This window comes from Lichenostomus cassidix, chromosome Z (assembly GCF_008360975.1).
Source record: "Lichenostomus cassidix isolate B80296 chromosome Z, HeHo_3.0, whole genome shotgun sequence".
NCBI lineage: Eukaryota > Metazoa > Chordata > Aves > Passeriformes > Meliphagidae > Lichenostomus > Lichenostomus cassidix.
The window spans coordinates 61,609,548-61,628,887 of NC_139511.1; the positions used below are offsets into that span (position 1 = coordinate 61,609,548).

Genomic DNA, 19,340 nt, shown 5'->3' on the forward strand with positions numbered 1-19,340 from the left:
AAAGAAATAGGAACAAAGTAGAGAACATCATTATGTGTTCATCCAGGCCTCATCAAACTGAATGCAGTTTGGTTAGCCAGTGTTAAGGAGCATGTGGCAGGCCTGAAAAAGACTCACTCAGGGCAACAAGGATGAGCAAAGTTGCAACAAACTTCCAGCTCAGGAAAGATGAGTTCAGGACTCCTCGAACTAGAGATGAGGCTGATAGGAGGAGGCATCATAGCTATAAAATCTTGATTGGCATGGCTGCAGTGCTGCCCACAAGCAATGGGATGAGAAATCACCTGAATTTTTCTAGAGGCACATTCAGACATAAGAAGGGGATTTCACCTGCTGGGTAGTTGCACTGCAACACTTCTTGCCATGGGGTGCTGGGATGGGTGATGAATGTTTTCATCAGTCCAAAGGAAGTTTAGGCAGGTTCATGAAAAAGAAATTTATTGAAGGTTGCTAATACAGAGGCAGTGGATTCATCGCAGGGAATTCCTATGCTGTGAAGAGTTTGGTGTTGAGGGAGTGCTTAGGAGCAGTTGTTTCCTATCAGCAAGAAGCAAATATTATTTTATATGGTAAATAAAAAGTAATCTTTCACACAAATCAAAATCTGATAGCATTTGTCTAGTGATGAATAGAAAAATAGTTAATTCATGTTGTATGCATGTGAAGGTAAGCTCTGCTTGGATAACTCCCCCTTGTGCACCCTGCTGATTTGTTATCACAGGGTCACAGAATACTTAAGGTTCATTTATTTCCATGTTCAATCCTTCCTAATACCCTTGGCTAGACGGGATTATCAGGTGCTGAAGACATTTTCTGGGAGGAAAAGATCTTGTTGTGCCTTCATTCATGTATTTGATGTACTGATTTTCATAAGACTGCCTGGATATTCACTGATACATGTATTCACTGATTAAATATATATATATAATACTGATATACAAGTCCACACTTGTAAAACAGTATTTTTGTGGGCTAAATACTTGTGCATATAATTTAGAGCAGAGTGGAGAGGCAGGAGTACTTTATTAGCTGTAGTCACAGCTTGTCACAGGGCCTGGTATCAAACTGACTTGCATGCCTTATCTCCAGTGTCCAATCTAACAAGCTATTGTCTTCCCACTCCATGTTCAAGGAAACAAGGACTACAATAGCCTTTTCCAGATGAAAAGCAAACATCCACATTGAATGCTTTGGGATGATTAACTACGTATTTATAAAAACAGGTAATCATATCTACGAATCATGGACTTGTGCAAAATAGCAGCGCTGGAATTAATCAAACATTTTAGAGATGAGTTTGTCGCCTACTTGAATTACTGCATCACTAAAGCACTAATAGGGCCAGATCAGGTGCTTTTTTGTAATATGAGGATTATTGCTCTGTACATCTGTTTGTGCAGACAACATTGTCTGCAAGAAAATCAGGTAATCTATATTCTCCTTACTACAACAGTTAAATGTGCAAGCTAAACTTGGCTGAACCTTTTTGTACATCTGCATAATTGTTCTGTGTGTAGCAGGGAAGGGAGGAGGAAGCTTTTTCAAAAAGCTTCTTGCAGAATCTGACAGTACCACTGTAAGAACTGACCACAGAGTCTGAGCATTGTGATTTTGGCTTGCAAGCTCAAAGCTGAGAGGGAGGTAAGGGGTAGAGCCATTAGCTGCCCCCTCTTGGAAAAGCAGGAGGCCAAGCTTGTCAAGGCTGCTGAAATGCTAATGGGGCTGTTATACCACGTTGATGGCAAGTGCTGAAGCACACTTGATGCTTCAGCGAGGACTGAGGCTTGTTGCCTCAACTGTACTCCTCATTTACTACAGAAGAGGAGCATGGAAAACCCAACCAGCCTTTACAGAGTACTTAAGATACAAGAAAAGTAGGCTTTTGGCTTTTATTGGCAATAATTTATTAAGAGCTGGTGCCCCGGGCTACCCATCCACTCTGTCCAGAGGAAAGCACATCAGTTAGGATCTCAAGGTTCTAGGGGTTCAGCTAAATTGTTCTGACTTTATAAAATTTGGCTGCAGTTTAGCCTGATTAAGACAAACTGGTGATTTAAAACCAGAAACAGGAGCAGGTGAAAGCAAATGCAAATCCATACTTCCTGGGCTGTTTGCTGGTGGAGGGACTAAACATGGCTGCTGCTGCTCTCAAATGTCTGTCATTTTCCTGATGCTTTATTTTTAATTAAACCTGAGTCCTCAATTAGAACTAAAAGGACTTGACAAAGAGAAATGTAAATCACCAATTTCTGATGAAGCTCCTTTTCAGTTTTCAGGGCTGTTCCTTCTGTATTTTGAAAGCATCAGTTGTGTGAAGGCTGTAGTTAACAAATGTATATGTAAACTGCTTTAATTTGCCTGTAATCATAATGTTTATCAAAGTAGAGCTCTGAGGAGATTTTCCTCTGATGTTCTCTTTGTGCAATGAAGATCTGATTTTTGATTAAATAAATACAACTCTTAGAGTAAAAAGAAGCTTAATTTGAAAGACAAAGTTACTGATACTGAGAACTTGTGTATACTAAATTGTTCAGTGAACCTGCTACCTTTTTTTTAAATTGGTCCTTTTCCCAGGCATTCAGAAAAAAATTATTGACCTTCAAGAAAAATTAAATAAATAGCTTGAAGAACTATGCTGACAAATTTGTAATAACTTTTAGTACCATAGCATTGAGTAGAATAATAGAGAATTTGACTGGAATGTCTCACTTTTCATATAAAACAAAATGCTTGGACCTGCCACTGCTGTGAGGCACTCTTTTTTCCCCTTTTTCGGGGATCATGGACAAAAACAGGACAAAACCCTTATGCTGTTAAGCAGTGATGTGTAATGGCAATGTTTGGCATCTCCTATTAGAGCCTTTTGGCATTGCTTAGATCAGGTGAGTGGAAGAAAGTGTTTAATGGAATTCCCTGGGGGCAAAATATCAGTATTGACTTTCAGTCTGTTGTATCTGGTGGGACCCAGTGCATGCAGAAATAATTTATTAATAAATATAAATGGCATTTATTTACCAGTTTCTGTAAATTCTCTCTTACTTAATGGCAAGTGGTAAATACTGTAACATAATTTATCTGGGTGCCATTTTTATGGCAATCAGGAATTTTTCCTACTGAGTTGCAAGAACTTCGTCAATTTTTTTGAAAAGTCATGTAAAGGAGCTGAACCAAACTACATTTACAAAAATTTGTCAGTAAATCTATGTCTATTTTTTAATATATTTTTATTGTCTCAGAAAAAAAGAAACTTGCATCATGCATGCACTTTGTGCATCACCTGTGAGCACTGTCATGTGGGCATGCATTTGAAGGAAAGAGAGGACCTCTTTCAAAGAGGAATTGTCCTGTGTTTTTATAATTTACGAGATTGTGCATTAATTTGGGGTTGTTTTTTTTTTCTTTTTGAAGCTTGTTTTCAGAAACACATGTTTTTTCAACACAAAGACCTTTGTCATGTTAGGCAAATATTTTTGTGGTACAAGATCACTGGGCTTCAGCCCCAGGCAGCTCTCCAGGTTTACGTGCCAACTGGTCTGAAGCTCTTCCATTCTCTCCTCCTGGGGCTCTTTTGTGTTGCACAGAACACTTAAATGGTGATAGATGTAGAAAATAGAATATCTGGATTCTAATCCATACTCCCCTCAAAAATGAACAAGTTGGAAGGGAACAAAAAAGGTTTGGGGACCTTCCTGTTGTTATTTTTGTGATTACAAAGGGAGTGGGTAGCTTCAGATGAGTAAAGGAGAAGAAAGGACAAAACATGTTGGTCTTCTGATTTTTTCTCATACTCTTTCCTTGAATTGCCATGCAAAACCTCTGGGGCAGGTGGTTCAGAGCATGTTGACCTTCCAAACAGAAAACATTCTGCAAGCAGATGGTGATTCTGATATGTATTTGCATATATGCAGTTGTTTGGGGTCATGTGCCATCTTTTAAGGGGTAATTTTCTCATGCTTGCCTCTTACAGCACTTCTGGTGTAGGGAGGTGCCCTAGTTTTGCTCTTTTGCCTGTTCTCAGGTTTTTTTCTCCTCTGCCTCGGAGCTTGCCTCATAGGCATTTATACCTCTGCAAAGTGGATCGGTAATGTGGGTGCTTTAATTTGCAAACATTTCGTACTCACTTGGCAAAATCATAAAGCCTTGGGAATGCAGCTTCTCTGTGGATTTTTCAGGCAGCTGGAGACAGTGGTGGTGGAGGTTTGGGGTCCAACATGTGCTCAGCTGCCCAAGGATGAGAAGAAATAGCCTTCCCTTCTGCTGGGGGAGGCTTTGTGTTGTTTTACAAAGGATATTCCATTTTAAAGCACAGTAAGACTGCCAGTTACTATGTCTTCAAGCTGCTTTTAAAAACTTAATTTTCTTTGTCTGACTGTTGCATCTAAGGTGTGCTATTTGAGATCCTCCTAATTGTTTTTTTACATTTGATAGAAACGGCTCTTTCATTTCTTCACCATATCTCAAAGGTTTGTCTTCAAAGGTGCAGCTGGCTCTCCTGTCTGGGCAACACCTTCCTGATAGTTCCCAGGCATGTCAGGATATAAACACAGCTCCATAACAAGTCCAGGTGTCCCTGTGTTGCCACTGTGTCTCCAGACGTCAGGTAGAATACTTCCTTTGAAATGCTTTCTCCATGCTACACTAATCCTGTTGCTTTCAGGGTGATGAACTGGGCAATTTTGAGCACATTTGTGTATTACTGAAAGAATTTTCAGGAAATTCAGGAGAGACATCTGACTCTGTAATAAGCTCATTCTTCAGACTTAACTGAGGCTTGTGCAAATCTCAGCCTTTAAGGACCCACTTCTTGGTCTTTATAAAATCCATGTGGTCCTGTTGCAGTTACTAAAGCAGCATATGTACTAGCTTATTTTCTGTGTCTCATTTGTGTTTATATCTCACTTATGTTTAATCAAAATGAATTCATCCCCCCAGGAATCATCAGTGATTCAAAATACTCCTGATCAAACTGACCTGCAATTCCCACAGAAAGATTGTTTCACTGGTATTGGTAGTTTCACAGGAATTTTGCAGTGGCTAATTGTGAACTGAGATATTCTCAAGCATCTCTACTTACTCTTTTATTTTTAAACCAAAAGCCTACCATGGACTTTTTTCTTAGTGGGAGAAGGAACAAGAAAACATCTACTTTCAGGACAGTGTCCCCTCCTTCCCCATCCCCTCTCTACCCAAACCTTTGTTTTGAAACTTAAATGCACTGAATTCTGATATCACTTAAAGGATCTGGGTTGCATCAGTCTGTGATAATTCTTTTCCCAGCATTGCTTAAGGATCAAATCGGGTGAAAAAGGGCTTTTGACAAACAAAGACTGTGCAGTGTGGGCAGCTGTGAGTCTGCGGGTGCGGTTTACCTCAGTGTCACCAGCCAGACATTGAAAAGTGTTTGTGTAGTACTTCGAACAAATCAAGACTTAAATCAAGACTTAAATCAAGACGAGTTAGTGCTTTACAGCAGTTCAGCAACACACAAGATCCTACATTAAGGAGCCAAACATGAGAAAGGCTTGTTCTGTCCTGAAGTCCATAACTGTTGCCCTGCAAGTGCTCACTGCATTATTTCCAGTGCCAGCCACTGTTAAGGATGGCATGCCTTGTTTTATAAGTCTCTGCTGCTTGATTCAGCAGTGTTGTGACCTAAAAGTGATATTGCCACGACCTACAAAACACGATCATTCTTGCACTGATCCATACAGTCTGACCGTATGTTAGCCTTGGACTTAGCCCTAAATGGCAGTGTTTGCTTCCCCTTACAAGGAGTGATGGTGGGTCTGCAAATCACACTCCTAAATGCAGATAACAAGGTTCTGCTGTGACTTGTTGCAGATCTAGCTTTCATGGTTATCCCTGACTACATGAAAAAGATTGGTTATTGCTCATATTTGGAACTTCTGAAGTGAATAGTGCAATGAGACTTCAAGTGACATTTAAGAAACTAAATCAATATTATAGTAGCACCTCTTCAGCATTCTTGTCTTGTGCTAGGCAGAAAACAGAAAGCCTGGCTATAATAAACATGCACACATACTCCAGGCTATATTTGTACCAAGGAAGTTGTGGTTCCTCTTGGGAGAATATTCAGCACAAGCTCCCTCTTGTACAGCCCTGAGCTGAATGTGTTTTACAAATCCACCATATATAGTTTTGGTGCTATCTTGCTTTATTTAATCCAGTAGTCACAAAACTCCTTCTGGGTCATATAATCTTTCATTTTAGTCCGACTGTGAGGATTCTAGAAGGGGCAGTCTATATGCATGCCCATTATGAGGCATCAGCTGGCTTGTGTTTAATTAGATAGCTCATATTCTAGGTAATTTTTTCTTTTTTTTAGGCCATGGATCCTTCCTTTCCTCAGCTGTTCTAATTCTTCCACCAGGATTTTATGGTCATCACAACAGTAAAACCAAATTCCTGTCAGTAAAGCTGAATCTCATCTGGTTCATTCATGAAAAAACCAACAAAGCTGAGTTAATGTGGAGATATAAAACCCTTTTATTTAGGTATCTTGTTCAAAAATAAATAAAATTGCTGCAGGAGCTTGGTCATACAGAAGTCATCCTCTTTGATATCATATGCTTCTCCAAACTTCCAGCTCCTACTTGCTCTACTAATCCCTCCTCTTCACAGTTATGTATTACACTCATTGAGTCTGAGGGAAACAGAGAAGCTTCTCACTTGGTTTGCTTTTTTTTTTTTTTGGTTATAAAAAATCAGCCAGTATGATCACAAAATACCAAAATAATTTTAAAATTGAGAATCTGTTACTGTTCTTCCCAGTGTATGTTTATGACCTTTCTTGTAAGCATGACCTTTGTAATCCTCGTCTGAAGGAACAGCCTGTTTATATCCAGAGATGGAACTGACCTTGGCTGCAGCATTGCAATTACACTGTTTCTGTGCAAAATTCAGGTCACTGGCCATTTTCTTACCTCTGCAGAGCAGAATTAACACTACAATGTCAGCTTGACATTAATGACTCAAATTGCCTTTAATGAAATGAAAGATACTTTGCATGACCTTGTTGGCCAGGGTGAATAGCAGAAAAAAAAAGGCAAATCTGTGATATATGTTGCCTCATTTGTTTCTACAGGATCCCTTGGGCTAAATTACTACAGTGATACAGTCAGCTTTGTTCACCATCATTAGCAGTGCTGAAAACCCTCTCATTATGACTATCTTTACAGGGCAAAGGTGCTGTTGAGCAAGTATTCATGTAATGTTCTGTGTGGCTGGCAAATATGCTGATGCTACAGGAAGTGTTCAGCTCCTTCCAGGTTCTTTCACCAAGACTGACTTCTGATGCTGAAATGGGAGCTTGTATAGCCAAAACGACCATCTTGGAATATTTCACAGTGTCCATGAGGCCTACATGCAGTTTGTGGTGCCTCAGTGGGAAGGGATATGATGGCAGTGTAAAGGGCTGCCTGGAGTGCTGCCAAGCCTCTGTGCAAATGGGATGGAGTGAGTGCAAATAGGGCTGGCTGGAGAGAGCAGAACCCATGAAGGACAGTGGCAGCACCTCATTGCTGCCTTATCATCAGGACAAGGAAACATGAGTGTTACAGCTGGTGGTTGCATACTATGATTGTATAAAGAATCTGGGAGCAGGGCTGGTTATGCCCAAACATTGGGAATAGGGGGATTTAGTGGAGGAGGTTTGGGTGGGAAAGCAAACCTCAAAATGCCTGCAGTTAGCAATGTTGATGCACCATGGGCCCGAGTGTGCTGTGTTAGTCATGAGACCTCCATCCTCTGGAGTTAAATGCCGGAGGGTGCTGCAGGCAGGAATCCTCACCAGCTTCCTCCTTCTGCAGACTCCTCATCCTGCATCCCTGTGGTTCACAAGCACAGAACAAAAGCCCTCGTGGTATATTCCCCTTTTCTGCACAGCACTGTCTTCCCTGTCTCTCTCTTGTGTGAGTTGATACAGCTGCAGGGAGTGAAAGGGGAAGTCCAGGCTATTCCACAATGTGTGATGAGAAGCAAACCTGGCTGTCAGTGATGTCTTCATCCAAGAAAATTAATAACTTGAAGATCATGTAGGGGATATAGAGATGAACAACTGGGGATATAGAGGTGAACAAATATTTTTTTAAGTAGGTGAATAAACCTCTGAGTCTAAAAATAGATGAAGAAAAGGGCAAGAAAAGTGAGTGACTTGGCATAATCACGAGAAAGACGTATGGGACCAGGTGTTGTAATTTCTAGTTCCTAACCTGGAGTTTGGTTGTCTGGACTACACTTCCCTCTGCTGCCCCTATCCTGAATTTCATTAATTTAATTACTTCAATGACAATCGGAGCAAGACCTTAGACTAGGATTTTCAAGGACAGTTGAGGGAGTCAGAGACACTGCTGGTTTCCAGAGTGAAGCTGATTAGAAAGTCAAGATTTCATTACTTGTAAATGGTAGCTTAGAGGATTTGAAGTTCATTCATTTGCCTCATGCTTACTGAATAGGAGGTCAGAAGAATTATGTGTACCCTGGCTGAGCTGTCAGCTGATTATTATGTTTGTTGGCCTTTGCACACAATCACCAATTTACTTTATAAATATGTACATATGTTTCATGCAGTACATTTTTAAGACAACTAAAAATGAATGTGAAACTAAGAATTGTGTGATGGGTAGACCTACAACAAAATCTCGTGTGACCTACTGGATCCACGTCTTGAACACCTCAAAATGTGTCCATACAGGTGAGTCTGAAGATCAGGAACTCAAAAATAACTCACTGAGGATCTACTGACACCTTGGGCAGGGGAAGGGATGGCATGTGACTGTATGAATATTCACAATGAGGGGGAAGGAAGAAGTTGGTTTTCCCTCTTCATCAGTCTAACTGTAGGGGTTTCCACCCATGTCTGCTGCTGAGGAAATAGCACCATGAGTAGATCATGCAGGCACCATATAGATCCCCCTTTATTTTCCTGTGTATGGAAGGATTTACAGTCCAGCTCAGGAGATCAGGGCTGCCAGATGCAGCCAAGCTGGGAGCTGGGTCAGCCTGAGGGTCTCACCACACACTCTGAGGGAGATCAGTGGGAAGAGTGAGAAGATTTTGTCAGACAGAATCACTGCCTGAACCATAAGACTCAGAGTGGGTTTTTTCCTCCATCTTCATAAAGGTGGTCAAGGAGTAATGCATGCAGTTGTCCTAGCATAACAAGGCAAGCACATTAAATTTACACTGCCAGCTGCACTCTGCATGCAGGTCATGTGCAGATAAATGCACATGCAGCAGGTTCAGAGTGCAGCCCTCCTTCAGACACACAATGTTAGTGTAGAGCATGAGGATTAGGGACTGACAGCTGAAACCCTTGCCATTAGCATGCAAAGGAGTTCCAGTATCATCAGAGTTCCCTGTGGTTTGTCTTACCATAAATGCATCATGAATAAAACATTCTGAGTCATGGAGAAGAGCGCAGCTCCCATTATTGCAGGTGAGTGATGTAAAGGTGGCATGGCAACACCAGCAGCTCTATCCCACTGTAGGGTAGAGAGTGACAGAGAAACAGAGAAAAGTTGGCTCCACGAGCAGACCCACCTTGAGAGGCTGTCTGCCTGCACTGGGGCATGTGTGCACCTGCAGCCATCCCTGATCTGTTGGGGTGTAGGGCTGGGAGTTTAGGTCAACCCCAAGACTTGGCTGGAGAGATCAGAGAATGCCTTTCTAACACAACTCCTCCACTGACATGTGGCTTTCATGGGTAAGTTCCATCCAGCATTGAAGATTTGCCTCAACACAAAAATGCATACATGTAAACATTTATTCATGTTTGCAGAACTGAAACTAAAAAGGGAACAAAGCTGACTTTGAGGGGAAAGAATCCATTCAGGGTTTGTGGAAAGCTGTGGTAACTTACCACTCACATTGTGCCCATTGGAAAAGATGTTACTATCCTACAGGAACTGTGGTGAACCTGGCATCTCTAAAGATTTTCTAAAGGGATGGGGACACTAATGGCAGAAGAAAGGGGTCATATTTAGTCCCAGGAAATAGAAAGCAAAACATCATTTCCAGATTTGCCCTTTGTGTAGGGTTCACTATATGAAGAAAAATCTGCTGCTGCTTCCTCTCCTATTTCTGTTGCTGGTGACCTGTAAAACAGGCACACAAATGCAGCATGCACACGCCTGTCCTTCCAGCTGCAGCTCTCATCAGAAAGATCTAACCACAGACTTGTTCAAGTTACTTTCTAAACCCATCATGATTGGTATTGTGTCATGTTTCTTGGAAGCAGCCTGCTGCAGGTCACAGAGTGTAATTAAAGGCAATTAATGCAATTACTCACAACTGAGCGACTGATAATGCTCCAGATGCCATAACAGCACTGTGCCTCCTGCTGCTGGTCCTCACAGGCTGTGCCTTTATGTTCTCCTAGTATTGTCATTGTGGTTGAACCAGGGGGCTGAAAATGGGAGTACAATTTATTGCTCCTAACTCCCCTCTCTGAAAATTTCAAATGTGCTAGGCAGAACCTAAACCCATTTGTTTATTCACTGACAGATGAAGAGTAAGAAAGAGAGAAGAGTGAAGATTGCTGTAGAGAATGGTCATAGTTGAAAGGTTATAAAGAAAATATATGCAAAAGTATGTTTTACAGTAGTCTGTTGTACAATTAAACGTTACTAAATATGCTGATTTCTACTAATGAGTTTTATAATTATGGAGCAGCTTTTCAAAGGAACTATAACTTTAGGCAGTAAAATCTGAAAGACTTGAATTAGCTGTGAACTTCAAACTTCTCCTTTGCAATCCAACCCTGCCTTTCCCTTTTGTCTCAGCCACTGCCAAGTAATTTACAGTTCAAGAAAGGCTAATGGAGCTATAAACAAAGCACAGATGCCTCTCACATTTCCTGTATTGGGCTGAGGTATGAAAATAGCCACTGCTTCCAGAGAATGGCACACTTGTAATTATAGAAATACCTCAAGTCTCCTGCTTATCTGCAGAACAGCTACACCATAAACCATCTTTCATCTTCAGTGGGGCTTGCTTAGGGGCTGAAACCTACCTGAATTCACTCCCTGCCCTCTGGGTTTATTTTTGTAAAGCGAGTGTTGGTCTATGGGATGATTGTTAAACTCATTAAGTCTCTAAAGCAGGATTGACTACTGTAAGTTTGATTTTAAAAGCTGTCTCAGATAGATAGTGGGATATCTTTGGATCCCCTTGTGAGCCTGTCAATCACTGCAAGCACATTAGAGTTCAACATTTCTCACTTGCACCACCATGAAACAAAAATATCTCAGCTGAGCTGAGTGGTGTTGAAGCAGATTTGTAGTGATGCAGTTGTGACTGAGTTCATTAGCACCAGGTCAGGGCTGCCTCCTGTTCTCCTGGGCTTTTCTCAAAATGCAGGTTCAGCAGTGCTGGAGCCTGGACAAACAGCACTGTCCTGCTGCAGCTTATGTGTACAAACACAGCCTGTCTCCAGGACCTGATCCTGCTGCTGGGACAGGGGCATGGGTGGTCCAGGAAAGCTGAAAGCTTTGGCAGAAAGGGCTTTTGTCCATCTCCCTTCTTTCCCCGGGGGTGGTTGCAGTAAAGGGGAGTCCATGTCCTTGGGAAAATGCAGAAGGATCCATATAATGCTTTGTTTGAAGGCTGGCTATGAGCAGAGCCTAGTAGCTGATGGTCAGAATCACTGCAAGCAGGTGTGTTAGTGCTTACAGGGGTAATTCAGGACATGAATGCAAACAAGCAGAGGTCAGCAGCCTGCTCGTGCCCCTGGCAGTTCACTCCCTCATTTGCTGAAGCTGTGTTTGCTGCTCTGGGCATGCAGCCCTGTCAGACAGACAGGCTCTGTGCAAAGCTGAGGCTGATCTTCAGCTGAGGCTAATCTTCTAGCAATTCCCTGCAATGTGTAGGCAAAAGGCTGGGTCACATATGGACCAGCCAGAGGAAAATCTTTCCAGACTGGCAGTGTTCATGAGCCCTCATGTTAAGCATTTGTATTGCAGCTGACAAGAGATATGATTTAATTTTTAGGTCTGGTCAGAAATACCACTGGTCAAAGCATGGCACAGTTGTAACAGAGACCTTGATACCCCTTACAGCTCAGGGCTCCTTTCACACATTCCTGCCTGACACCAAATTTGACCATTTGTTCCACTGAGATTGTGCCTCACAAGCACTTTGGAGAGGAGACCTTTAGATGGGTGGTGTGGCTGTAAAGGGAGGTCAGAAATCAGGATCCTAAAACAGGATTTAGTAATTTTAATATTAAATGAGGAGTATCTTCTACCAACATAGGGCATTGTTTAATTTCTGGTTTGTACAATGCATACAATGCCCAGAAACCCTCAAGTCTTTCACCCTCTGTATGGTTTCTCATACCCAGCTCTGCAGAGCTTGTCAAGCACAAATCAGGTATGTACCTACTGTTCTCAGTTCAATTTCCCCTCAGCTGCCCTACTTCTTCTTCCATTCCCATTTCCCTCAAACGCACAGTACTCAGGTGGACTAAGGAGTCCTCAGCTGGGGATTGGCAGCCCTGGCCAGCCCAGCAGCACCATGGCACAGCAGCTGTCCTACATGTGATCAGGAATGTCACCTTAAGTGTCATTGCAATGTACAAACGAGCAGGAGCTTTCCTGCTGAATTCAATTACACCTTCTCTTGATATTTAGAGCACATTCACTACAGTGATGTGACTATTGGGAAGGGCAAGGGAGGAAGAAGTAACATGCTACTGATGAAGGTGAGAGCCTTAATCCAACTGGAAATGGGCTACCATGGCGGGCTAAATGCATGCAGGTGAGTTTCCATCCCATAACCACTACAGCTTTCATCAGAGTACTCAGTGTGGCATCATCATCTACAGACCTGTGCATCAGGTCTGTAGAGATTTGCATCAAGCAGCTTTGGCACAAGTAGGTTTGTTTAGAGAATGTCCTTGCAGCCATGCCTCCAAACATAGAGGACACCCCCTCTGAGCAGTGGCTACAGAACAGCCTCCTTGAACCTCCTCTGTTTTGTGGGAATCAGTGTGAGGTATGCCAGGGATGAGTTTCAAATGGTGCACATCCTGGTTGTTGGGGGAAATGAAGACCAGGAGGACCTGCAACTTGAGTGGTTCCTGAGCCACTAAATCATCAAGTCTAATCCCATATTCTAGTGTCAGAAATAAAAGATAAGATGTGAAATATTACCTTAAAAAGCAGTTTATTATATGCTTTGATCTCTATCCACAAAGCCATTTAATAATCAAAGTTCTGTTAACTTGAGCCTTTGCCTGCATTTCATTGTTCTGAGGCTCCTGAACACCCCTGTGCAACCTGCTGGATGGAGCATTCAGCCAGTTCCAGAAGAGGCAGAGCACAGTCTGACACATCCTAAATGTCACCCCACTCTGCACAGATGTTTACAGAAATGTTGATGGTTTTTGTCCAACTCAGAGAGAAAGAGAGGATAAGTAGGACTTGTAGTGGTTCTAGCAAAAGGAAGAGGATCTGAAGAGGTACAGGGTGAGCTGTAAGCAACCATCTCTGGTCAATCAGTTCTGCTGCGTGGACTGGGATTTGAGCTACAGCTCTGAATTTTCTTTGTCTGCCTCTGAGTCACTGCCAAACACTGACAAGCACCTCTGATCTTGATTTGCCACAGAAAAAAACAAGCTGTTTGTTCTCTCAGGTCTGTAATGTACTTTGGATTTGACCTAGAAAGTTCATCTCTGGTAGAGAAAGACTTCTTCAGTGCCTGGTATTTGTGGGTTTTTTATGATGATAAAGTTACCAATCATACAGAAACTTCAAAAAAATTATCCATGAATTGCAGAGATGAATCAGCAGAGCTCTTGGTAGGTGTCAATTTACAAGCCTTGCCTAGTGATCAAATAAACTAAAATCTCTTGCCCCATTACTTCTGATTCATCTAGTTTCTCAGTGGGTAGTTATAAAAAATTGCAATTTGAAATATTTATTGTATCATTGTTAAATGCATTTGTAGTTTATATTTTGTTTAATTTCAACACAGAAAAAGCTTGAAAAATCTTTGTCTATTGGTGCTCCCTAGTGGTGAAGTTTGACTTCAGTAGAGCTGGAGGAATTTTGCTAGTTATTGTGCAATTACATATCTTAATTGATTTAAGTCGTCCAAAAAGCCTCTTTGGAGGTGTAAGGTCATTGACACATTGCAGGTTTGTAGGACTGAGCTTTCCTGTGGCACAGGGCCTTTATGGTGTGAAAAACGTACATTACAGCAAAGAAAATCCTTTTTCCCTCCTAGGCTTTGTTCATTCCTGTCCTTGGTGTTAATGTGCTACATGAACTGTCCTAAATAAGATGGGATATGCCATCCTTGCTCTTTTTCTCATTCTTGTCTGACAGAAAGCCAGGCACCAATGCAATGTGCCTGCCTCCCTTCCCATAAGTGTGCCAGGCTGGGGGCAAAGAACTTGAAGAAAGGACTTTAATGAATGCCAAACTGGCCTTACTCATGGGCTGAACTTCATGAGCTTGAGAAACATCTGAGAGCAAAGGAAACCCCACAGTGCAAGTCAAGTGTTGCCTGCAAAAGAACCATGGCTCCCTGCCCCAGGGAAACTGCCACTAATCCTGAGCAAGGCTGACTGGTTTAGATTCTGCAGAGAAAGAGAATTTGTCCCAGGATAGACCCTGGAGAAAACAGCAGAGTCAGAGAATCACCCCTTTCTGCACAGAGGCAGTGAGTCTGAGCAGGGCATGAGTGCACTGGGGAAGGAGCACTGGTTAGGGGTGCACTCAGCTCCCTTCAGCTCTTCCTAGGGAGGTGGCTTTCAGGTCCTGTTTTAGTCAAACCAGGTGACTTACTTTGATTGATAATTGTCAAACTCATTTGATAATAATTATCATTTTTTATCAAGGATCATTGTTCTTTGCACTGTACCTTTTGAACCCTTTTCTATCCTTTTTTTTTTTCCTGCGAGGCAGGATCTTTTCTTCCTATCTTCAGTGTTTTCAGCATCTCTTTCAAGAAGCTGAGATCTACCAGCAAATTGTCTGGAAGTAAATTGCAGTAAGTCTGTGGAACCTGTAAAGGAAAATTTCACTTTCTAGTAGTTGCCTTATGTACACATATTACTAGACCTTCCACCCCAAGAAAGAAAGCCCAGTACAGCAGATGGCTCCTGCAGTTTCCAAGTGTATTTCCAGTGGCCTGGAACAGACCCTTTTCCCCATGTACTTTCCATTACTTGGGTCAGCTTTTGAGAGGTGGTCCTCTGGGAGCACCCAAAGCCTGTAGGCAGGCAATACACACCATGTGGGCAGCTTCCTCACTACAGACAGGTGTTGCTGATAATATTGGGGAGATTGGCTGTGGCACAATCTGCTGTCTCCTGAACTCTAGGTGTGCCTGCAGGTACTCATGATGCCACCATGTGAATCAAGCAGGGTTAGTTGTATGAAATGACAGATATTTTCTCTTGTCTTTTCCCTAGAATACTTGTTCAGCTGTGGGGTACAAGCTGTTTGATGGCACTCCAGAAACACCATTCTCATAGAGGAACTAAGCACAGATGCAGTATCCAGCATGTTTTGCTGGGTGATGTTTGAGCAATTCCAAACCTACTGACGCTGTAGGATAAAGTAGTGGTGCCACCTCATCTGCAGTGATGCTCATGGTTCAGCCATGAGCCATAGGCCAGGCTGATGAAGCAGAACAAGAGCATGTGGCCAAAACCCTGCCATCCTTACCCTGCATTTGTCACTCTGTGGCCTTGCCATGGTGGCTGCTGCAGGCTCCTTGCTGTGGTGCAGGGAGTACTCTCTTTCTGCAGCCAGTGCTGCAGAGGATGAGGGACTCTCTTCTGGGACAGACCAGCTCAGACTCTTCATTCAGATGGTGCTCCCTTCTCCCTTGGAGGCTGGTTTGGAAAGCAGGGTGCTGTGCAAAGGGTGGCTGCCTTTTCATTCACCCTTCATGATGAGGTGAGATTGCTGAGTACTGAGTGAAGAATGTCTGCATGCAGTGTTTCTGGTTGGTTCCAGTCCCCTCTTCTGCTGGAAAGGTGCCTTAAAAGCATGGAACCTGGGATTGAGTATCTTCATAATTTTGGTTCTTCATGGTGTGATGTATGAAATCCAATTTTTATGCATTTCAGGCCCTGGTAGGGGTGGTAGTTTTTTGGTTCAGGGGAATGTGCCTATGCTGTAACTGTGCTGGGGCAGGCCTGTGGTCACGATTCTGTCTGTCTGAGCCATTGCTGGGTGCTCAATGGGGATAAAATCCAATGTGGCTTCTAAAAGTGAAAAGCTTTAAGTTAATTTCCAGGTAATCTGTGGGCTGAAGAAGCAATGAGACAATGCACTGAAAACAAAGGCAGGTGCAGAGCTGAGGTTTCCCTCCTTGGCTCCAGCCCAACCATTACCATGGGGTACAAGCAAGAGGGGTGAAACTCAGCAAAAATGTTTGTGCTGCGTCCTCCTGGTGATGCATGCAGTGAATATGCATTTCAGAGCTGAATACCCTGAACCGTGCCTAATCCGGAGCAAAACATCCTGAACATATTTTCTGAAGCAGTGGCTAGTTCTGCTTCCTGCTGGCCTGAAATTACCTTGATCAGACTCACACCACCTCTCCTCCCCAACCTGATGAAGTGCTTAGTCCTACTACTGATGCTCCAAATACTTGCAGCTTATTAATTATACTCAAGGAAGCAGAAAATTCTGCGTAACAGAAAGAATGCCTGACTTGGTTCATTCAATGAAGCAGCCAGAGAAGGAATCTGATTCCAAACCCTGCCTCATAAAATCTGAATCTGATTGTCCAATCCTTGGACAGAAATTGTTTTTCTCCACAGGTGCTGCTGTTTGACAGAATCCTCCATGCTGATACAGCCCCTCTTCTCAAAGCCTTGACTCTGCTCTTCAGTCCACACCTCCTTCAGCTCTGCAGCAGCAGCCAGCAGGGAGGCAGAGGCATGGAATCCCTGGTGAAGCAGAGCACAAGCGACAGGTGCCTGGCTGCAAGCAGGACTGCCTGCCACTGCTGTGTCATGACAGTGGCACTGCCACCCCTCTCCTCAGACAGCCCAGTGAGGGACAGAGTGTACAAGATGTTTTATGGCTCACTTTTCTTATTGCCACAGGATGTGTCAGAAGAGCTCAGTACTGAAGCCATTCAGATGGCCTCTTGTGCTTAAAGATGTCTTTTTTTTCCTTTTGTTTGTTTGTTTCAGTATCTCTTCTCATGGGGGGCATATAGGGAAGAAAAACAACTCTCTGAATTATTAAATTAAGTGCAAGGTGTATTTTCCTCCCACTCCATCCTGATAGTAAATTTTCATCTGCCATGTAGGGCTGAAAGATTTCACTTGTGCTTTGTTTTCAGGCAGATTTTGAGGGAAAAAAAAAATGTCTAGTGAATAGTATAACTTCATGCTCTTAAAACTCCAGATTTTGTCAGAACACAGACAACTGAAGCTGTAAGAGCAGTGTGACATGAGAGATGCAGTGCAGTAAACTCCTGCTATTCATTATCTGAAGAACTGAAGGTTGGTGGTAACAGTCCACAGATATGAATTTTATGGGACAGGATGAATAGCTTTTCCCATCTCAGTAGCTAGGGATTCTGGAAAACACCAGGGGATGTCACTTACATTGAAGAGCTGCTTGATTTCTGTATTGCTTACCTCTCAGAAAACATTGATGTTTGCCCCCTTCCTTCTATTCTTTCCCCTTTGTAGTTCTAGAGTTTCTCCCTTGAGCAGAAGTTTGCAGTGAGAACACAGGCTTCTCTAAGAGGGGAGTTAGAGGTTGACTTGGGAGAATAATATAGTTTTTCTAAGAATGAGGAATTAGATTTAGGGTGAAAGAGATGAGACATGACCTTGTGAAACCCAGCTGGAAATGCCACAGTGTCAGACAGAATATTCACTGAATTTCTTTGAGGTAACATTTCCACATTCTTTGAAAAATGATCTTTCATACAGACATTGCAGCAGAGATGAAGAAATGTTATGTTTGTCCTGCTGGATAAATATTTCTTGCAGAAATAATGAAACTGAGGCCATGAATACATACACAGACCTTTCCCAAGTCTGGGGGTAAAATAGTATTGATGCACTGACCCCTTTGGGCTGCTCTCACTTTGATTCCAGTGGTAGTGCTTTGGTCTTTAGGGAATACTGCACCAGAACTTGAGACCAGAAGCTTGGTAAGGCACACCATAATATGGGAACATCTTTCCATGTTGATGTTTTTCCATGTGAAAATCAGTACTAGAAGGTAACCTGGTTTGCAGGAGCCATCATTTGCCGTATTGCAGACTGAATTTCTAGGTGCTTGTATCTCAAGCTGACACTGAAGACAGAAGGTGAGCATGAACACTGTTTAAGATGCCCTTGAACATCCTGTGCTGTAAAGGAAAGATGGATTTATGCAAGTACTAACCTCCATCCAGGGTAGAGAGAGTGAGATTACTTTGACGATATCCTGTAGACAAAACCTGTGAGAAACAGGTATCAAACGGAGAGCAGTCTTTCAGTGACAGGCAGTGAGCTGCCACGCTTGTGAAAAACTCCTTTCTTTCGTCACCCTGGTTACATGAGTGCCCATTTTGTTGTTCTGGTCCAGACCCCTCATTTGTGTCATCACCTTGCCAGCTTGCAGACGAGCTGACAGCCTCCTGGGGCACAGCAGCAGCTGCATACAGCTTTGCCAAAAAGTGATGTAGCCCAAGCTGTGCTCTTTGCTGATGTGGCCTGTAAGTTTCAGGCAACACAATTAAGTTCACATTAACTCCCATCTAAGCATTCACTATAGATGCACTCATGCTGTTCTCAAGCCCTGACTTTGACGTGAAGTCTACCAGTGCCCATCTCCACCTGACATTTCTGTTATTGCTAAGTGTGCTGCCTGTCTGGGAGCTTGCTCTCTAATCACAAAGGACTTTTTTGTAAAAGATTGCTTTTGTAAAAATTGTTTTTGTAAAAGACTGCTTTTACATTATGTGAAGTGCCTTTCCTTTGTAATCCTTTTAAAATTTCAAAGCTCTTTAGTAACTCCTTATTTTCTTGATAAGAAAAAGTTAAAAAATAGTTTCTCAGCTAGAAAGTTTTGGCCATCTGCATTATATACTGTGAACACTGATTGTCAGCTCACAGCTGTGGTTTGTTTCTACAAGGCTGGGAGAAACCAGGCATCTCTTCTTTGGGGTCCCTCTGGGGCTGGAAGGGCTGCCCTCAGTAAGCTTTAAGTGCTGAGGTTTAGAAGATGCTCTCTGGAGGGTAGAACACAGTTTTTTCCACATAACTTAAAAAATCCCCTCCAGCACCAGTGATGGAGCCCATGATGACTATTTTGATTCCCCATGACAAGTTTACACAATGTAATAAGGAT

The 19,340-nt window shown here is 42.6% G+C and overlaps 1 protein-coding gene across 1 annotated transcript in view; it reads left to right on the forward strand.

Annotated features, from left to right (window-relative positions):
* PLCXD3 (phosphatidylinositol specific phospholipase C X domain containing 3) overlaps positions 1–19,340 on the forward strand; it is a 119,383-nt gene that overhangs the window by 86,407 nt on the left and 13,636 nt on the right. The gene's annotated exons all lie outside the window — the stretch shown is intronic.